Genomic DNA, 22,098 nt, shown 5'->3' with positions numbered 1-22,098 from the left:
ATCAGTCCATCCATGGCACACACATTCACAGACAAACCTCTGACGCTCAGCCATGGATAATTATCTGTGTGTGTGTGTGTGTGTGTTGTGCACAGGGTATTGGCCAGCAACAACAGGCTCAGTGTGGAGCTGGACAACAGGCACTGGCTCCACTTCAGATGTAATCACACAATAGATGGGGATCAAACTGTTAATAACCTGCAAACCTCCTTCCAAACATGAATCCAAATGCTCAAGGAGAAACAAACGTATCTACATAAAGCCTAAATAAGAGAGGAAGAGGCAGACATACAGAGAGAGACATCAGAAAATAAGAAACAGAGAAGCAGCATCACAACACTGAGGTATTACTATTTCATATCCTTGTTCACCTCAAACCACAACAATTTGCTAGTTTCTCCCACTGTTGTCTTAGTTGTGTTTAAAAAACTTTCTATAATATAAAGTTATATTCTATAACTCAGTACCAAAAACCCCAAATCAAACCATTAATATATTTCAGTGGCCTGGAGAAATTAATTTGCACTTTAATTTTCACATGCCTGGCAAAGGTCTCTGTCTCAGCAGTTCGGCTCCTTACTGGTGCTGACAGACAACTTCATACCAGTCCAGTCTCAGCTCCTCTCCATTTGCTCGATGTTAAGCTCAGATTTGATTTTAAGTATGCTGTAGAACTTCTTCCATATCTTTTCCACACACTGATGCCCAAAAGTGAGTGCACATTTGCCAGATTTGGAAACTGCAATAAGATACAGATAGAAGAATCCTGACCGTCTTTTAAATCACTTCTCAAAACATGCGTTTATAGACCAGCATTAGTGTGATGTGCTGTCTTTAATTCTTCTTTATTATTGTTACTGTATGCCTTTATCTCATCTTTATTCATTTACTTTGGTTAATTTGCTGATTTAAAAGCCTTTTATAAACCACTCTGTATTAGCTAAGCAGTGTGCTTTCACAGTGTCTGACAAAGCAATCTGTAAACATTGTAAAAGTCCACTATAAATTAAGTTAATTATTATTATTTATTGAATGAACTAATCTTAACTGAGCTGCACTTCTGTGGAGTGGGGAATCGTTGTGGAGTAAAAATGTCTTCTATCAATCACAGACACCAATTCAAACTTTCTATTTACTATGCAGACCTTCCTGTTTAACAAGTCCAATAGAAAAGGAATAAGACAGGGCTATCAGAAAAACACACAGAGCGATGGCAGCTCACCATCAAGGCTTAGGAAAATACCAAAGGAGCACAGTGGCTGATAATGCAAACCCTCACTGGGGTCTTTAGTAATCAAACATAATTATCCTTGTCACAGTGTTCTCAAACACACTGATAATCACATTCCCATGCACGCTGTCACACACACACACACACACACAGACACACTAATCCTGGCAGCCTACATGGGGATCTTACGATTGATTCTGTTGCAGAGCTGGTTGATTTTAAAGTAAATGTCCCACTCCTGAGACACCGTGCCCTCTACTGCCCCAGCTGCCCTTTGTGTGCCCTTTTTCCCCTTTCCATGCTGTGCATCTCCCACTTCCTCCTTCTCCTCCTCCCCACGACTCTCCCTAGTGTTTTTTGTCCCCTCCTCTCCTCTTCTCCCCTCATCACTTTCCATCTCCATCCATTCTTGACTCCCTTTTTACCCCCATATCTGCTACATTAGTTGTGATTTTTTTCCACCTCTCTAACCTCTCCTCCTTTCTTTCCCTCTTCTCCATCGTATCTCATTTCCATTTCCAACTCCATCGTTTTGCCTCCTCTTTCTCTCCATACATTTAGCATTTCACCCAGTCTGTAGTCTAGTGAAGGGAACAGTAAAGTACCTGCTGAAATGTCATCAGCATCAACTCTGAATCTCAATCATCTTAAACAGGCTGAAAGCAGGGGCTTGTGGGGGGGGGCATAGGTTTGGAGCTCTGAGATAAAGCTGACAGCACACTTCATTGGAGGAGGGGGGCGGTGAATTAGATTCCATTTTCCCCATGGGTGTCTCGCCTGGAGCACAGCCTGGTCCAGGTGACATTTTGACAGAGAAGGCCTCGGGCTTGTTGTGCTAAGGTTTGCCGTAGCTCTGTGACTACACAGATGGGATCTATAATTGTGGTGAGCTAGCCAGTTAGCTCTCGCTTGAGCCTGTCAGGAAGCACGAAAGACACTTCTGAAGACGAGTGTCTGCTCAAAGAGCCATTGTCTGGTATTATAGCTGGAGGTGACAGGGCTATTAAAATGAACAGAGTCTGAGCACCCGTGTGTGTGTGTATGTGTACTTGTACTTGCTACATAGTGAGGACTGAAACACGTTTTTTACCTGCAGAGTGAGGACATTTTTGAAAAGTGAGGACGTTTTGGCTGGTCCTCACAACTTCAAAGGGCTGTTTGAAGGTTAAGACTTGGTTTTAAGGGTTAGGGTAGAATAAGGTTATGGTTAGGGTGAGGGTAAGGGTTAGAGTTAGGCATTTATTTGTGATGGTTAAGATTAAGGTTAGGGGCTAGGGAATGCATTATGTCAATGACAGTCCTCACAAAGATAGAAATACAAGGATGTGTGTGTGTGTGAGCGTGTGTGTGTGAGCGTGTGTGAGCGTGTGTCGCAGTGATGGGTGGAAAGAGGTGTCTTTGGTATAATCCACTCTGTGACACAAACCTGAGTGCTCTCTCTTCCCCCTCCCATTCCCTTCTACCTCCCTCCACCTCTTGTTTTCCTCTCTCTATCATCTGGCCCTCCCTTATTCTGTCTCTCCAGAATAAATCTTTAATGGAGGTTTTATTGTCCCTGATCAGCATTCAGCACTGTGCATGTTTATGCAGGCTCATCACACACACGCCTCACCTGTCCCTCCTTTTGACTTGATTGTCCCAATTTCACATTCTTGCTCTCTACATCTTTATCATCCATTCTTTTCCTCTTTTATCACATTCACAAATCAACTTAACTTCTCCACAAAGAACCCATATCTATTTCTCTATTTCACCACTTTTTTTTACTGTAATTCCAAGAGTGAAACAACACTGTCCTCTATGCTTTTCACTGAAAAGGTGCCGTTTTTGCTGTTTTTTTCCTCCCCAGTGGGAGTGAGTGTGTATGGGAACAAAAAGGCGCTATGCTGTGAATGTAAATCCTGATTGGGGTCGTTACTCAGTGGACCAGGAAAAGGATGCTTGTATAAGCAACAACAAAGACAATGACAGGTGAGGCTGGAGCTATGATTGATGTGCATCCAACTGAGGAGAGTATGTGTAAGGGTGTGTATGTCTGTGTGTGTGAGTGAGAGAGCATACTATGTGTGTGTATTAAAAACTCAAAGCTAAAATTGTGGCAATGCGGCTCCTCTGTTCACAGTGGGAGAGCAGGGGAATTACGGTATCGCTGTCCTGCAGTTTACACACACACAGCCAACTAAAAGTGCCACACTTGGGTGTACATCAAAGCATTACAAGGACAAAATGTCCCTCCGTGTATGTCCTATTGAAAATGAATAATGTTTTGTGTGTTTATATGCTCCTGTATACAGTATGCAACAAAGGGACAACATATACAACATGGTGAATGATTTCTCAGCTTTTAAATGTATAAGCTTGTGTGTTTGTGCGTGTATATGTGTGTGCATTATAAGGGACATTTTTTTGTCCTCTAACAAAAGTCAGTGTATCTATACATTATAATCAGTGCCGTTACCCAGCAGACCCACACAAAGTCACAGTCGCACACATTCAAGCGCACAAACACACACATAAGCACACTTGCCATGTCAGATATCAGATATCAACTTTATATTCTGAAGTTACAGCCACTAGCCTCACCAGAGACCCGCCTTAAAAAAATTAATTCATGTAGAATGTGCTTTTTGTTTGGGTATAAATGTGTAAGTGCAAGTGTGTGTGAGAGAGAAAGAGATAGATATGAACACTATGAATGTTGCACAGATATAGACAGAGATACACTGATGGAGGGAGGAGAGGAGCGAGGGATTTAGAGAGAGAGGGAAGGAGCGACCTTGCTGCAGGGAAGACTTCTCCACAAAGGTTCTCTGTAGGGTCTCTGTCCAGGACACGTCAACACCCCAAGGCTACACACAAACACACTCACACAAAGAAACACATACATATATACACATACACACATGTAGTCGCACACATACACAGATACACAAAACAGATTTCAGTACGAAGTGGTGCAGAGAAAGAACCAGAGGGACCCTGAGGGCAATCTCTCTCTCCATCGCTGTCTCTCGCTGTCTCTCTCTCTCTCTCTAGATAGAGTTACGGTATTAAAGAGACATTTCATCACTTTTTACTCATTTTCTCCTGTTTATTTCACTTCACATCTCTGTACACTACATTGGATGTGTTTAGAACACTTTTTAGATATCCAAACTGGCAATGAATGCAAAGGAGGAGTAAAAGAAGAAGATCAATTACAGCAGAAAACGTGACCACAAAACATGATGTATTATTGCTCGATTACTCCATGGCTGACAGGTGTCAGTTAAATCTGAATAACCTCACTATCATATTAGACCATGAGAAGCAGGAAATTGTCACATCTGAGAGTCTGGAAGCAGCAAATATGACAATATTTCTTATCGATTATCAAACTTGTTGTCCATTAATTTTTAATTGATTGAACAATCAATTTATTGACTAATTGTTTCAGCTTACCCCCCTTACCCTATCACTTTTTGGAATTTTTGCCTTCACCTCATTCGTTATATTCATAAGACACAAGACCTTCTTGGGTTTTATATTATATGCATCTTTACGAAGTACAAAATAATCTGTCTGAAATTGACATTGTGCCTACAACACTGCCTCAATATCGAATTAAAAACTGATTAACCATTAAACCAAATTACTCATTTAAAGCACCAACACAGGATCAACAATCTCCACATGCCATGTATATATTGCACCATGTGCATATGTGAAAACACACACACACACACACACACACACACACACACACACACACACACTTACAAGCGTGTGCAGATGTATACACCTTGGCACATATACACTCCCAGTACAATACCCATTCTCACCCTAACTGGGTCAATCCACCATCTATTCTGCTGGGGGAGGGGAGGAGACATGGGTTTTACTGAAATGGAGGAAGCAAACACCAGAAAAAGCAGCCTCGCTGGGAACAAACCTACCAGTGGTGAATCTAGGACAGCTGCACGAAGAAAGGGAGGATGGAAGGAGGGAAGGAGGGAAGGACAGAAGGAAACAAAATGAGAATGGCTAGCAGTGTGCCACAAAAAAAGTAAAAGGATACAAGCACAAGAAGAGTAAATGATGAGAGGGTAGAGGGCAGGAAGAGTGAAAAGGATGAGAGAAGAGAGGGAAGAAAGAGGCTGTGGAGAGGACAGTGGTTTCATTAGTGAGATTGATTAGATGAATGGAGAAGCTAACAGCCTCTCTGCTCTTTAGCTAAATGCCATCTCTGGGCCTATCAGCACCAGCTCCAACAACAACACATAAATTAGAAAGAGTGAGACAGAGAGAGAGAGAGAGAGAGAGAGAGAGAGAGAGAGAAACAAACAGAAAGAAAGCATAATCATCATCACAGAAACACACATCACAGTGTTCCTGGGGAGGCCTGAGATCACGAACAACTGCAAATGGCTGATCACCTCATTTGGTCACAAGAATGTAAGCAACATTATGGTGATGTATTCTGTTTGTGAGTATGTATGTGTGTGTCCAAGCCTGCGTAGAAAAAGGCCCTTGAGAGAATCAAACCTGCCCCTGATTTCATGTTACTAATCTATGTACTATCAACCCCCTGACATACACACAAACACACACACACACACACACAGGGACACACACACAATCACTAATGACATTCACCCATCCTGAGGGCTTCTTTCTAAAATGTTGCCTTTTACATGGAAACTTAACAAGTGTGAAATTAGAAAGGTTACCAAATAATTCACACACACACACACAATAACAAAGCGTGTGGCAGAGAGTGGAGCTCAGATGGGGGGAGATGGGGAGGAAGTCCTAATTGAAAAAGCCTCTTCCTTCCAGGAGTTTTCTGCTGAGGAGATACAGCACAATAAGGTAATTAAAAAAGGGCTGTGTGATACGCCAGGGTTTATCTCAGGATTGTCACACACTGACTGATATGAATTTACATAAACAAATCATATTTTCTGCCCTATTAACTGTATGTGAAAGTGTGTGGTTGTTTGGATGTTATATGTGCAATATGAGAAGAGGTACAATATACTAAGAACTAGGGCTGGGTATCGATTAAAAAATTACGATACCAGTTCCAGTACCCTTAAAGTAATAACAATACCAACCTACTTTATTCAATACCCATCATGTGAATAGAAGCATTCAGTTGCGTAAAATGCTACCACTCCTCCCTATCCAAATGATTTTTACGTGAATACATTTTAAAAGTGTTTTTGTGCACCAGTGTTCTAGTCAAGACCACCTAAACCAAGAACAAGTCATGACCAAGACCGGAGTATATCGAGACCGAGACAAGACCAAGACTTTGAGGGATTGAGACCAAGTCAAAACCAAGACCAAGGCAGAGCGAGACCGAGTCAAGAACAAGAGCAAGCAAAAATGTAACTTAAGAACAACAATTTGTCACCACATGCCCTGTCCCCTCAGTTTCTCACAAAGTTAACATTGCATTAGCTAGTGTTACATCCCTTAATATACAGTGGTGTGCAAAAGTGTTTGCCCCCTTCCTGATTTCTTATTTCTTCGCATGTTTGTCACACTTAAATATTTCAGATCATCAAACAAATTTAAATATTAGTCAAAGATAACACAAGTAAACACAAAATGCAGTTTTTAAATGAAGGTTGTTAAAAAAGTGATTGCCCCCTAAACTTAATAACTGGTTGGGCCACTCTTAGCAGCAACCACTGCAATCAAGCGTTTGCGATAACTTGCAATGAGTCTTTTACAGCGCTGTGGCCCACTCATCTTTGCAGAACTGTTGTAATTCAGCCACATTGGAGGGTTTTCGAGCATGAACTGCCTTTTTAAGGTCATGCTACAGCATCTCAATAGGATTCAGGTCAGGACTTTGACCAGGCCACTCCAAAGTCTTCATTATGCTCATATTTAAACAATTATTGCGTCTCGCCCCTCTCTATGATGATCAGGTTTTCACTCTTCCTTATACAAAACGTTTGCCTTCTAATGTGGTTGGGCGACATGTCAGACAAAGTCATTTCAAGCATACCCCCGCTTGTAACCCATCTTGGGCTTGTGAAAAATGGTGTTTGTTAAAGGCTGCTAAAAACATAGATATTAAATAATGATCCTAATTTTTTTAGGACCCCTGTCTGTACAAATGGAGTGAGCTACATGAATTACTGTTGAGCAAAGCTATGTTGTAGGTCTTTTTTGTAATTTGTGTTACTAAAAATGTCAATGTGATATTTTTCAAAAATATGGTTAATTGCAGAGCTGCATAGCTGGGTGTGAGACAGGGATACACAGTAACAGCTGCTTGGAGGCACACACAGTCACCTGTAGACTGACTCTCCCCAGCTAGCTTCACCTTTCCTATTCCCACCTTGTCATTTTTACTTAGGATGGAGCACAGTTTGCTCTGTTAAATCTGTAATGATGTGCAAATGACATGCAAATCCCTCCCAGAGGAGTGGACTTCTGGAGGAAGGCTATCTGATGTCAGCGTTCAAGAGAGAACCAACGCCTCAGGAAGAAACAGAAGAGAACAGAAGCGTGTGTATGTGTGCTTGTAAGAGTGTGTGCCTATGTGTAAGAGAGAGACGAAAAAGGCAGAGCTGGTGAAAAAAGGCTAGGGCATTGATTGCCACTGTAGAAAAATGTTTTTGATTTATCATGGACACAGGAGCAGAATGGGACCTTCAGTAGCACCGCATGGCAGAAAAACTCAGACTGAGAAAAATAATACCCTCAATCTGTCCTCTGTACAGCTCCAGATAGGAAGCAGAGAGAGAGCGAGAGAGAGCGAGAGAGAGAGAGGAGGGCAAAGATAGAAATGAGCCGAAGAAATGTAAGGAAAAAGAGGGAGATTGGGAGGGGTGGGGGGAGTCAAGAAGAGGCTGATGCAGGCATGCCTGTTGACAGGAGAAAAATACACCTTTCACTGAGAAATAAAGCTTCAACTCCCTCACTGCATTCCCTCTGACATAGCAACTCATCTGGCCTTGCCTCACTCACACCGCAGGAGGGGGGGGGGACTCACAAAAAAAAAGAGGGAAACTGCATCAATCTGCTTTTCTGACATCAGCAGTGAAACTATGTGAGCGAGCAGTGGAAAGCACTAAACTAGACAGACACACACACACACCTTGTTCTCCCAATGTGTGCGGTGCACCATTTCATATGGATCTACTATATGTATGCTTGTCAGAGTTACAAACCCTGAGCCAAGCTCTTGGCATCAGTCCTGTATGTATGCTCCCTCTCACCCACCTCTCTGTCCACCATTTCTTTCTTCGTCCCAGTTTAAGCTCAGCTGTGGCTTAGAGATAAATACATAAAGTTGGAGCTGGACATAAAATGCAGTGCCCATTTCTTCAACCCTTGCTCACTTTCTACAAACAAACACCCAGGGGACCATGTGATGGTGATAAACCAGCACTATTTTTAGCTGTAAACATAAAGATTGAGTGTCCAAGCTTCTAAATTCCACCAGGACTGTAACATTGTAGGTTGGAAGCTTCACTGGCCCACTATGTATATGTTTATTTTATATTTTTAAGTGTCAGAAATGGCAGAAATCCATTAGCACCTACCCACCTTCCTCTTGAGAACAAAAATAACATTGCACCAGTCAATCAATCAAATCGGAGGTGTGAGATCCTGGAAAGCTTGGAGACACATATTTTCATTTTTCATTTACTTAACTATTTGTTCCCTACTGAAGTAGCCTACACTACCTAAACATACTTTCCTACTTGTCAGTAATGTCCTGATTCATTGTGTACTACTGTGCTTTTAAGTGCTGTATGTCTGTCTCTATGTCTAATGTTCTGCTCCACACAGACAAATGTTGATGTGCTCTGTATGTACAGTCAGTCCTCTGCTGTTTACTGGAGCATGGCTGAGGTTAAATGACTTTCTCAAGGGTACATCATTGGGTTTTGAGGGTGAGGACACTGATAACTAGTTTGCTACCCTCTTCACCCTTTTTCCTACAGCGCACACACACCAACAACACATTCAGGCCCAGAGACAGACACACACAGACACAATAGTACATTCTAAATGTGCCTTGTTTCACAGTATACTCACAGGCACTATAAAGTATAACTGATACCAAATCAATAAATCAAGGGTGTGCAAAAATGTATACATTAGATATAGAAACATACATTTATAACAAGACATACTGAACAATTTAATGCAGCATTTTAAAAAAATATCAGTTCGCTGTCTCACTGTGTACTTGATAACCCTATAAAACAGCATAAATACTGTTTCTAGCATGACTAGTACTATTCAGCTCACAATAGAGTAATGTTTGTTCTTCACTGTAGGATCTTTACAGTTCTTACAAGTAGTTAAAAAAAGGAAATAGCATCTATTTCTCTGTCTTCAGATCCACAGATGCTAGTTAAGGGGCATATATTAACAAACATGACCAGCAGCAGGAGGGAGAGGACAATGAAGGATATGGAGAAATGGAAAGTCAAGAAGAAGACAAAGGGTGCGAGTGGGGCAACCTATAATGGACAAAACGTTATATTTTTATTTTTCTGTGTTGTGTAGTGTTAATGACTGTTGATTGGTTAAGAGAATGAGTAATGTGATTGTAGTGATGATGACTATGATGCTGATTATGATGATGTGGGTAGAATCAGGACAATGAAAATTCAAGCCCCATTTATAATGCTGGCAGGTAGTTTAATATTTTATTTTGGCATATAATCACTGTATAAGTGTGTGTGCAGTGAAGTGAGCATGGCTAATCAAAACTCTTTAGCACCATTGCTGTAGGAAGAATGTGTACATCTGTAGTCTAGGCTCAATTATCACATTAGGTTATTTTGCTTATATATAATATGTGGTCATCAAATCATGGCAAGACAGCTTTTCAACTGAAATTGATGTAAGAGAACAATGGTTTGACACATCGTTAGTGTTAGTATCATGGTTTCAGCATTAATGCAGAGAGCTGACTGAGGGCGAGTGAAAAAAAGAATTTTGGAGATGCATCATTATGTTCAGGATATTCCAGTTTGTTTTTTCCACCTCTGTCTTCACATCTAGTGGGCTTAGTTATGTATTCTAAGCACATAAACTGCTGAGCTGCACTACGTTGCATTGCATTGCAATGGACAGCTCACATGACGCTGTCAGACAGCACAAAGCACATACACTGTTGATGTGCAGACTATTATTGTGTGGATTCAAACTGTAGCTGAAACTCTGAACTTACTGTAGTAACGTACTGTATACTGAATTTATATGTTTGCATATTTCTGTATTGGCAAGGGCCTACACCATAACGTTTTTGTGATTTTACAATTATAAACAAAAAACTGATAATATTCACGAAAACAGGGTCTTACAGAGTTCAACCACTGAAAACATAGTTAAGAAAATGCAATAACATTGTAAAAAAATACCCTAGTATCACACACCTCAATAATGCCACATCTAACATTACCCTGTGTCTCTCTCTCTCTCTTTTATTTCCACTCTTCACTATCAGCAATAATGAAAAACCATTAAAATGCTTTAAGAGGGTGAACTGCAGGCTCTTCCTCTTTTCCAGGCGGATAAAGCAGCTGCTCTACTGCGAGTTCGTCCCTGGGTCCCAGCCATGGTCGAGTGAGCTGCACTCAGACACCTGCTGCTCATTAACCACAACAGAGAAAGGTGACCACTTCAATCAGGATATTAAGACAGGAAATGAAATGGACAGAGGGGGTACATCTGGGGGAGGAGGAGGAGGACAGGAGAGGAGATAGAGCTCCTACAGAGTGTCCCAAGGTTGAGAACGAGGAGAGGAGAGAGGGTTATTGTTTGGCATTGTGCCCAGATGCAGTGTTGTGTCCCTCACCTTCGCTCAGCTGAAAATTCCCCAGCACTCAGAGGTGTGTGTGTGTGTCTCTGCCCTGTCCACCTGACATCTCTTAACAGTAATAATACATTCCCTCCTATTAATATGTTATGGATCAGAGAGTATATTATCGATCAGCCAGCTCAGCCATATTGTTACCCCTGGTCCACTCCCTTCACTGCTTTCTCTCTTCACCTGCTGCCTCCCTCCCTTTCCACTGCTGCACCACTGAGGATTCACCCTTTAAACCTCCTGATAGAACACCCTTCACTTTACAAGCACATCTCACTCTCTTTGTCTTGTAGTTTTTTACTTGTATGAACTTTGAAATTGCACATTACATTAATCCCTTCTCTTCTCACATTAGCACTGACTGATGTATAAATAAACATAACCTATGCTTTTTTTATATATTTATATATATATATATATATATATATATATATATATATATATATATATATATATATATATATATATATATATATATAGATATATATATATATATATATATATATATATATATATATATATATAGATATATATCTATATATATATATATATATATATATATATATATATATATATATATATATATATATATATATATATATATGCCACCATGCCACCAAAAAAAAATCCAACTTCCATGAACCACAGCCGACATGGTAGTAGATCTGGATCTCCATGAAGTCATGACAATAGTTATGCCTTTGTTTATTGTCAGCACCGACAGAACTGATCAAATCCAGTTAGAAAAGAGTTAGAATAAAAAAGTGTGCCTAAAGTGTAGATATTGCCTCTCTCAAAGAAGATGCGTCTTCATCGACACAACCAACGCTGCCATACTCAATCACCATAATTGATGTTTGAGTTTCTGCTACATTGCTTTTCCCTTACAACAGCCCCTTGGATCAGTCTGGAAAAAAACAGTGACTGTGCATTTTGTTGCTGCACCCACATTATTTCTTAACTTCTCTCTAGGACGGAGGCCAAACTTTTCTGTTGCACAGACAGACCTGTTAAGGTTGTGTTTTACCTTAACAGTACCTTAGGCTACAGCAATCCTCCAATGTCCACATGCACACAAACACATATACACATTGAGAATACATAATTATTACATTAAATAATACATTTAAATATCATTATTTGTGTTTGCATTTACAAAGGAAATACATAGTGGATGAATATTTGGATAATTTAGGGTACAGGTAGCAGCACCTTCTCCAAATATGGCAAATGACAATGTGTCCAGACATAGAGCAGTACTTTGAGCCCTTAATACATCTCAGACATCTGCAATCCCCTCACTACCTACCTATGGACATTTACAGAGACTCATAACCAAGCTGCGAGACAGCATTACACACATACACACGCAAACAACACTTCACACATACCAGAGCTCATGACATTCATAAGAGGAAATGAAAAAGAGCGTGGTCCTGTCCCGGTTACTGGCATGCGAGACAGTGATTGTGTTGAGTAAATGTGATTACCTGGGAGTCACTCTCTGGAGGCAAACGCCACTGAGTTATTACACTCTTATTATTCCCAAACTAATATCATAACCTGCCAATCACTTATATCGCATTCCTTAACCACATGCTGACAAGAGTGGTGAGGCATACAGAGAGACAAGTACATTCAGATAGAAACACGCCCACAAAGATCTACACTCACATTTACACACGGTGAAAACAAATGCAGAATTAATCCAGACCAGACACTGCGCACACACTCATCCGACCAGGCTGCAAGCCAGGAGACATTTATACAAACACACACGCACACACACACTTCCTCGGAGGGCCCCAGGGCGAGGGGAATCGTCCTCTTCATCTGAAGTGGAGAGGAAGCCCAATGGCCAAATTAGATTCAGCCATTTCCTGACGGAGTTAAGCATCAATCTGCAGCGTTGCACCGTGATTCGCCGTGACCTTGGCCTATCACAGCGCAGCGTCTGGGAGCGCTCAGAGAGGCTCTTAATCAGACCTGGAGGACATGGGGCCTATGATGACATTACTCAGCCTTTATCTCTCTACACACGTCCCTCTGTTTCTCTGTGTATCTGTTTCCCAAGCTGCCCTCTCGTCTCCCTTCATTCACTCTCAGCTCCAGGGTGAGGAGGTGGCCCCTCAGCTGAAAGGGATGCTTACTTAACCTGACCTCTGAATGTAATCTGTGTTCATTGATCCATTTCTGCACCGACAGTTTGCCTTTACAATGCTGACCAAACACTACAAAACATGGCCCTTATGTATCAAATGTGACACATTTTCACTCATTCTGTTCAACTCAACAGGAACATCAACAGGTCAGTTTCTGCATCACTGATTGCATTCAAACATCCTTTCTCATACACACATACATGACCGTCCCCTAAACAATACACACACTCATCCTCATTCCAGAGTTACTGCAATCCCATTGTGAATGATGAGATTGTGCTGAGATGGAGATAAATGAGCCTTCATTATAGCCATGATAGCACCAAGCAGCACCAGAGAGAGGGATGAGAGGAAGAGACGCTCTCCTCCTTTCATTCCCTCTGTCCATCATTTACCATGTCCAAGGTTTCTTAACGCATAAAGGACAGAAAAGGACAAGGTACATACTGCAGATATATAACAAAATATGTGCCTTTATATAGCCTGCACTTATACATACATACACATATGCACCACGTAAAAGAAATATGTGCATTTATATTGCTCATTCACACACACACCTATACAGTGCTTCAAACCAAACTCCATCCATAGAGGCTATGTAGCAAACACCTACATAGATAATGGAATTTTCTGTCAGGATATATCAAGGGAAAGCTTTTACCTCCACATGGATAACACACTTATCCTTAGCTGGAAATACACAAAACACACACACACACACACACATTTATGCACACATAACTTTCCCAAACCCACAGACATGCCGCATTCCAAATGAATACAGTAAAGGCATGCCATTTTAGGTACATCTGGCCCATTTGATGATTGAACTAGATTTGTAAAATCAAAGATATAAAAAGCCTGTCTCATTGTTGACAGTGTAAAGGAGAATGTAATTGGATTTTTCCCCTCTTGGTTTAACAGATGATGTTCTGCTGTAAGGAGGGAAAGTTATGGAAGCTGCACAGCACCTGTATACACATTCAGACACACTTGTACGCAGAAAATACAGTACAGCAAACAGTGTGATATTACAACTGCCAGTATGATACAGTAGACCTTTGTTATTTTCCAAAAAAGTAATATTACCACTCATATCCACTCTATATCAGTGCGAATATTCACAGTCAATATTCTGCACTGTAGCAATACAGAAATAAGACCAGCATTGAAACAACCTCATGACTACCAATAGCCAGCAAGTGTGTGTATATGTATGTGTGAGCGCGCTTGCTGCTGAGTCACGCAGGGTCCAGAATGAATTAGCTTGAGTCAAGCTTAATTCTCAGTAGGTCAATGTGTAGTTGTTACTTCAGAAAGACGTGATGTGATGGGATGGGTTAAAAGGAAACCAAAAGACAGAGACCGACAGATACAGGAAGATAGACCAACCTCAAGGCATACAGATCTAACCCTGACTTCACTCACACACACACACACAGTATATTTCCCTCTATGCCTCTGGCTCTGGCTGTCATACAAACAAATGCGCATAAACATGTGGACATACAAATATTCACTGAGGCCCTCAATTGGATCGGAGCCAATATAGTGACTTGCAGGATTCGTCTTCAGACATTTTAACTCCTTTTCCCTCTTTCCGGTCCATTCATCCTCCCACATCCCCCTGCTCTCTACCTAGCTGTCAGTGGTATACACATTCCAGCATTTAGGATTACAGACTGATCAGTGAATGTCTAAAATGACTAATTTAACCTCTAGAAAATTAGCTAAACTATAAGTGGCCTTGAGATGAGATTTCCCAACATCTACTGCACAGTGTTCATCCTGCTGAAGTACCCTTGAGCAAACACACAAATCTATTGGCACAAAAATGACAAACGTGACAGCAGGAAGGTTTAGCACAGATGAGCACCACCTGTACATGTTGAGATTCACTGTCTTGCTCAAGGCCACTTCAGCAGGGCAAATGATATCCGTAACGTAAGACGAACCCCGGTCTTCTGGCTGAGTAACAGTAACCCTACTTGCTACATCCTCCTGCTGGTTTGATTAAACTTTTTATTTTGAGCAAAAATGGTTTGTATCTTTACAATTGTCGGCAAGTGCTGTAGTGAAGCAGTGCTTCAGGTGTTAGGTCCTGTAATCCATACAGGTGTAGATCATACAACTTGCACCTTACCTGAGGGCCAGCTCCCTCTAACACAAATGTTCCTTTTATAATGAGGACTCCAATCCATCAGCGCCTATTAAAAAGCATAATGTACTAATACTATGATATAATCCCACAGAAGGACAAATTCCATCTTAAAAAGACACTCACACAGATGCTCCTAGAGAGCTGTGAGAGCACACTTCTCTAGCCTGCAGCCTTGAGGCAGCGCCCAGCCCAGTGATTGATACTCTGATACAGACGTTTTTCTCGCTAGCCAAGTCCAAGCCAGTAAGAAAACACACACACAAGCACGTCTGTCATCCTCGTTGAGCTCGAGCTGGCACAACATACATCTCCCTTTCTCACTCCTGCTCCATCCATCTCCAGTATTCTCCATTTATATTTTCCTCTCTGTCTTCATATCAGCATCTCTATATCTGGTTTCTGTGAGGATGTATCCATCTACAACATGTCATAGAAGAACATCTTTCATGCTTATCTTCTTCTATTACAACTCTTCTCTTTCAGCTCTGTACTTCTTCCTCAACAGGAACTCTAGCACTGAATTACAGGATTAAATGACATGTCAGAGGGAGAGATCTTTACACTTAAATGCATTGCAACAACATATTTCTGTGCTTCACATATAAAATATCCTTCTTACAGTACATGCACAGCCTCTGAATACAAATTTAAGCCCACAGCAGGCTCTTACACTCTCTTACTCATCCCTTTAAGTGCTGACACACACCTGATGGATCCTATGCCCGTTCCTCCTCCTCTACTTTGCCACCACACCACGAAGGTCACTGCCGGCCCGCTGTTGCTCTTCCTCCTCCTGTCTTCCTCTCCTCTTACTATCTGTCCCTCTCTTTCTCTCTGCTTTGTCCAGAGAGAGAGAGAGAATCCTTGCAGGGGCAGGAAATCCTCAGCTACAGACAGAGACACTTACAGAGTGTAGAGCCTAACTGCAGCTGAAGCACACCGGAGCTGCCAGCTGACTGAGCTGTGGAAGTGGTGGAGGGAGGCTAACGTGGCTAAGCTACGGTCTGCACCACAGCAGCCTACAGACACACAGCCAGGGAGCTCAGAGAGTCGCTAGCTCAAAGCTCACCGCAGCAAAGCTGCGAGTCAGCATCCTAGCCCCCCTCCCCGCCTACCTCTCTCTTGCTCTCCCTCTGCCTCTACCCCCCTCCTCTCCTCTCTCACAGTTACCATATTCTACCTAATAGCAGAATCCCTCTTCCTCCCTTAACTAAAGTATACATCACTCCCATCCTCAGCTCTCGTGTTTCTCTTCAGCTCAGTGATTTACCTTCAACAGGGTCTTAAGAATCTTGCATGTAAGCTACATCCTCTTTTCTCACACATCCACTCACTCTCTCGACGGTGTGTTTTTTGTTTTTGTGCACATGGGATAAAAAGAAAGCTTCAAAAGGGCTGGGTAGAAACCTTGTCAGACATTAACTGTGCATTTCCTTGTTTCAAATATCAACATGCAACCACCAACTAACCATCTTATGTTCAATTCTGTATGTTTTGTAAGTTTCAGTTGGCTGCAAGACAACTTCCATTTAGGGACAATAATAAAGTTAAAGTGGAAGTTAAAACAGTCTGCAGGTTTTCATTCAAAGCAGTCACCTCTGCAAGTGATTTTACTGATGTATTCTTCCCCTCTACTTGAAGGAGTGCTCATCAGTGAGTGGAGTTTTTGGCTTGAATGAAAACCTGCACACTGTTGGTTTTTTTAATGGTACATATTTGTCCAACCCTGTCGTAATGGTATCTGACCCTGCAGGATTTTGCTAAAGAGTTTAAAGCAAAACCTCAGGAAATAAAACATAAAACTATCTGCATGACTAGATATCACACACAGTAAATGACAAAACCTTTTTAGTAATTTGGGTGAACTGACCCTTTAACATGCAAAGTGGCACAGACCACATCAATGGACACTTATGACAGCAGGGGACACAGAAATGGAAGAGGGGCGGTGGCATTCAGATGAATCCAAATCCACACGCCGCCACCTTCAGCGCCACCATTTATCATTTAATGTATTCATCCTCTCCAAACCTAATGCCCTGACAAAGACAGGCTTATTCATCCCTCCTTAACACACAGATTAGCCACAGACAGACTACACATACAGACACCTGCACAGAGGAGAGGGAAGAGATGAACACATAAACAGTGGGAGGGGAAGTCAAGTGGAGCATCACCCATTGGGAGAAATGAGCATCCTAGGAAATAATTGACTGCAGTAACTGCACCAGAGAGGGTTAGATTGGAGAGGTGTTGGAAAATCATTCACGTATAGCCTGGTGAGTAACATGTTCAAAATGTTTGAAAGATTGTTATGTGTTGAACAGATGAATAGTAAAATGTCACTACTCTTCTGTTGTTGCACGGATCTAATATAGTGACTAAATATGTAACACCATCTGTGGGTAAAGCCACTGTTCAAGGGGGCAAGGACAAGAAAATAAACTCATGAAGAGTCTGTCACAGAGCTCTGCCGGCTTGTAGAACAAACAGCTAAAAGGATATGAAAGAAAGCCACCGCTCAATCTTCTCTAAAATTTCTTCCAGCCCTCTCCACTCCTCCTTTCTCTCTCCATCCCTCACTCTGACTGTGTTTTCATCCCTCACTCTTCTTCTCTCTCATCTGAAAAATGACATTCAGTGCATCACCAAAGAAAAAAGTCATCTCCATCTCCACTCGTTGCTATGGCCACAGTAATAAACCTGACTGTGCTGCTTCACTCCACACTGAATGAGAGCTTGTATAGGATGTTCTTGTGCCCTTACATGCTCACTGTATCAAATCTATGAAGAAACACACACACAAACACCTGTATCATTCCTCACTACCAACCAGATTTAACGTGGCTGACATGGGTATTGGAACATCATTACATCTAGGAAATTAGTTTCATCATGAATACAGTTTCCGTGATGAAGATTTTGCAAGGGGCCACAGTCTATTGACAGCTGTTGAGTGTGGCTATAGGGGCAGATTGATAAGTGAGTGTGTTAACTGTCATTTGGCAGTTGGAAAGGAGACTGTTTACAATTAAGTAATAACTGGCTGAACTATGTGAAATGCTGTTCCATCTCCCTGCCACTGTCACATGCTCATTAAGAGCATCAGAGCATGTCATTAACATACACACATACGCTCACTAAAGCGTATCATTAAATAGATTTAATTATCTAAGTTTCTGTATAACGACAACAAGTGCACAGTGCATTCAACTTCCAAACAAATGACTCTCGTCAGTACATTTCTAATTAGTGCAGAGAAGAGGAAAAAGATTCGTATTAACCTGAGCTTACTCAGTCTGTGTGTGTTTAAGTGTGTGTGTGTGTGTGTGTGTGTGTGTGTGTGTGTGTATTCATTCTCAAGTAATTATATTTCCAGGCAGTGCTGAGCAGAGGGGGGCAGGCCTGTGTGTATATTCCATTCGGCTTATCAGACGTGTCCAATCCTGAGGCAGATCAGATCGAACTGTAAAAGCTCATTAATTACGGATGGTTGCTGAGCGACAGAGAAAAGTGGGGGGAGGGAGGCTGGTAGGGGTGAGGTGAGGGGACGGATGGGTGAGGAAGTGGATGAGGTGTAGTATTGGAATGCTGAAGCTGAGAAATAATTGAAAAAAATCTCACTCTGGTTTGTATTTGAGAAGTAAGCATTCAGCAAGCACAACTTTGGAGATCGAGGGGTAAATGTTGCTGGCCATCTCTGCTGATGGAGGCTCACGCAGAGTCTTTCATACATGAAAAAGGCTCACACAGCAAACTGGTACCACTTTCTAACAAGACACTTTGTTATATGGTTTAGTGTAACTTGTAAGTAATACTTCACTAATCTTTATAAATTATTCATGTTTTATAGATCAGTAATAATGGAATGATAACTACTGGGTTAGCAGACTGGTAAAAATCAACTTGGCTGGTGTATATCCAGACCTTGCTTTGTCTTTTTAGCTTTTTAGCACTTTAATTCATCAGAAGTATCCTCCAATAGACCATTTGGCCACTTAACCTCTGGAAAAGGATTACAGAGCATCTGGAACCAAAATCAACTTAGTTACAACTTAATATGTACAACTGAAGATATGACAGATTAGAAATTGAGAAACTTAACCCCTTTCAATAATGACATAATAAGCCATAAGTCTGCATATATAAATTTGAGTATATCAATAATTAAGAGTTTTCAACTACAATAAGCTAAAGTCTACAGTTATAAATGTTACACCTTATTAAAAAGTGGTACCATACAACTTAGATGTAGCAGTTCTTTGACACAGCACAGTATGTAGTCCTAAACAGAAATAGTTGCAAAATGTACAATAACGGGGCATTCCTAAGGCTTTGTGAAATTAGCCAAGGCATTATACTGTAGCTTCTCTGCCTTCCTGTCAGCGATTTTGGACATGCCTCTAAATCATGAAATCATGGGACAGAAGAAGTTTAGTATGAAGGACTTCAGCGAATGAATTCCATAGATATGAGAACCATCTTTTAAGCTCTCTCTGTGCTTCACCATCAGGTGTCAGCCTCTTTGTGCACTATACAGTATACACACACACAGTACAATATGCCTGGAATTATACACACCACTGAAATAACTTCACTAAACCTATATACACATTACAGTCCCTCTTCCTCCAGTTTCCTTTTTCTTACACTTCTCCTCTGCTACTATATGTTACCTACCAATCTTCCACAGACAGCTTACAGAGCAGCTACCTACACAGCTAATCAAAGTAACAGCAGTAACCCCCCCCACAAGACACACACACACACACACACACACACACACACACACACACAGATGCAGGCATGTACAAATATACAGTATATGCATGTGGACTCATGCACCTCCTTTTTCCATTAGCTGGTGACTCTAAGATGAATAAAACATAGTAGATGATCATGCTGCAGCCTTTAGATTAGACCAAACACACTCATACTGCACAATCACGTTTATGGCAAGACATGAGAAACCAATTCCTGTCCGTCACACCCACGTACAGGTCAGAGATAATCATAAAAAGTAATTGGTACACACTCCTGAATATATTAGTGTTTGATTTGGGCTCCATCGAACTCCCACATATTCACTCTCTGGTGACCAACAGAATGGCAGTATGGTAGTGTGTTAATCAAGATTTTTCTCTTCTCCCAAGATTTTTCCAAATGATTTCCCTATGGTAAAACATGTATAGACAATTATATATGAATGTTAGTGGTTTCTTTTTGATTCACAATCTTTTAGAAATGGACTTCATTTCTAAAAGATTAGTCACAGATACAAAATGATGACATCCATGAAATGTGATGTGTTAGAGTGCTGTTGTACGTGATTTTAACTATGCACTCACATGCACATGATGGCTACTCTGCATAACCTGCATTCCGTCGGAGTGTTGGTTATGCGCGTCCTCAAAAATTAATGCTACAGCAAGAACCAGCAGGATGCAAGTAAGCCCATGAACAGTGGGGGCAGTATCAGGATTTGAAGTAAGGTTAGCAACAATGGCAGAAGCCTTAAGAGAGAAACTAAAAGAGCGTGTTGCCGCTGCCACTTTTTCTGCCATGATTTTAACATTAATACAGTAACCTCCTCAAAGAATCGGCACGTTAAGTTACACATGCCTACATTGGGCAAAATCTAGTTCTCAAGGAGGATAACTCCTGGTTTGGCCAGTGATGATTTAGCCCTAATGTACTGCCTAGTGGACTTTTTAATCCTCCAAGTACACACAAATTATGCAGGTAAGAATAAGACAATGCCAATAACAATGCCACTTGCATCCCAGACGCTTGTCTACGCATAGGTGTGGTTAAAGATCAAGTATATCATGTGCTGTTTACATTCACCAAATGTAGTTATCACAAAGCACATTGTAGTTTAGATATATAAGTATACGTTGTACTTATGTCTGCCACATGCAGCATAATAAAATAAATAAATCACCACATTCATTCTGTGACAGAATGTCTGTTAACAAAGACTTGCAACACCAAGAAGACCTGCAACGGCCTCTACACTGTATTTTACATTACATGGCACCAAGTCAGGATTTTGCAGGAAATGGACAGCTTTGCAGCACAAAGGAGGCACCACAGAAGGAAGCAAATATTTAAGGAAATGATGGTCTTATTTTGAGAACACTAGCATTTACAATGGCAACCATTTATTTACGTCAATTCTACCAAGGTATCGTAACAAATTTGCCAATGATATATTGATAATTTAAAATGCTGTGTGCAGCACATTTAAGTACCTCTCAGCAATAACTCCCCAAAAGAGCATCTCTAAGTTTCTCTCTATTTAATCTCCTCCTTCCTCCCTCTACTCCCCCCACCCGCACCTCCTCCTCCTCCTTCCAGTGCCTTCTGCGATGTCTGGGTGTCATTAATCTGATGGTGGTGGAGTGGTACCCATTACAGTCGCACACCCTAAATCAATGACTGATACATGGGGGTGTATGTGTGTCTGCATAGCTGAATATTGCAGTGAAGAATAATGTGATGTTCCTTCTCCTCCTCTTTACACTGTCTTTTGATTCCTCTCCCCGCATTGCTGATGATCTTACTCTACAGGAGGGCCTAATGAGCTGACGTGCCTTCATGGATAAAGAGAGAAACCCCCCCACACACACACACACACACACACACACACACACACAAACATGTGCATGCACACACATAAGCACACATGACTCAGACTGTTTGTTTT

The 22,098-nt window shown here is 41.3% G+C and overlaps 1 protein-coding gene across 2 annotated transcripts in view; it reads right to left on the bottom strand.

The window, feature by feature from the left end:
- The window catches only part of dab1a (DAB adaptor protein 1a), a 190,932-nt gene extending 174,526 nt beyond the window's left edge, over positions 1 to 16,406 (bottom strand). For both annotated transcript variants that reach the window (XM_044198267.1, XM_044198269.1), the window contains exon 1: positions 16,096 to 16,406. The gene's annotated coding sequence lies outside the window, so the exon portion shown is untranslated. The remainder of the gene's footprint in view (positions 1 to 16,095) is intronic.
- Positions 16,407 to 22,098: the final 5,692 nt, after the last annotated feature.

Source organism: Siniperca chuatsi, linkage group LG6, assembly GCF_020085105.1.
Source record: "Siniperca chuatsi isolate FFG_IHB_CAS linkage group LG6, ASM2008510v1, whole genome shotgun sequence".
In the NCBI taxonomy this organism is placed as follows: domain Eukaryota; kingdom Metazoa; phylum Chordata; class Actinopteri; order Centrarchiformes; family Sinipercidae; genus Siniperca; species Siniperca chuatsi.
This window is presented reverse-complemented; position numbering and strand designations above follow the sequence as displayed.